Below are 629 nucleotides of genomic sequence, written 5' to 3'. Positions count from 1 at the left end.
GGATAAACACATTTCATTACACCAAATACACAAAATAATGTTCTTTTTAGCAGCATCATATGACCCCTTTAAAAGGCGTTCCTTTAAAAGCAGTTCATATCTTTGGATCTCCTTAATTGCATGTTCTTTGAGGAAAGAATTAATGAATACACTCCATATGTTTGGAAAGGGCAGACATATGTCTCGTTGGTATATTATGCAGCAGGTGTGGAGGCACTTCACACAAAGGCTTCCCTATGGGCCTTTAATGTTATTTTTCACTTAATAGCCAGATTTTAATCAGTGAACTGGATGTATGTCCTTACCAGGCCATTTACCAGTCTCAATTATAATCTGTGTGTTTGTGGCAGTTACTAGGAGGAATTGTTTAAACTGTCTTGGAAAAAAGAACTATGTTTATACAACAACGTTTAGACAGATAGGAATGCTCCAGCCCAGAGACTTCTTGTGTTAATCAGTGTTTCGTCTGTCATCATTTAACCACCCTCATGTCGTTCCAGTAAGATCAGTCAGTAGGGATGTAACGGTACACGTATTCGTACCGAACCGTTTCGGTATGGGTCTTTCGGTTCGGTACGCATGTGAACCAACGAATACAGTTTTTTTTTTTTTTTTTTAATTCTCCGGAA

The 629-nt window shown here is 38.2% G+C and overlaps 1 protein-coding gene across 1 annotated transcript in view; it reads left to right on the top strand.

The window, feature by feature from the left end:
* LOC107689688 (histone-lysine N-methyltransferase SETD1B-like) overlaps positions 1-629 on the top strand; it is a 21,927-nt gene that overhangs the window by 15,775 nt on the left and 5,523 nt on the right. The gene's annotated exons all lie outside the window — the stretch shown is intronic.

This window comes from Sinocyclocheilus anshuiensis, unplaced genomic scaffold (assembly GCF_001515605.1).
Source record: "Sinocyclocheilus anshuiensis isolate Anshui unplaced genomic scaffold, SAMN03320099.WGS_v1.1 scaffold813, whole genome shotgun sequence".
Lineage (NCBI taxonomy): Eukaryota > Metazoa > Chordata > Actinopteri > Cypriniformes > Cyprinidae > Sinocyclocheilus > Sinocyclocheilus anshuiensis.
The sequence above is the reverse complement of the archived record's forward strand: the minus strand, read 5'-3'. Positions and strand labels throughout refer to the sequence as shown.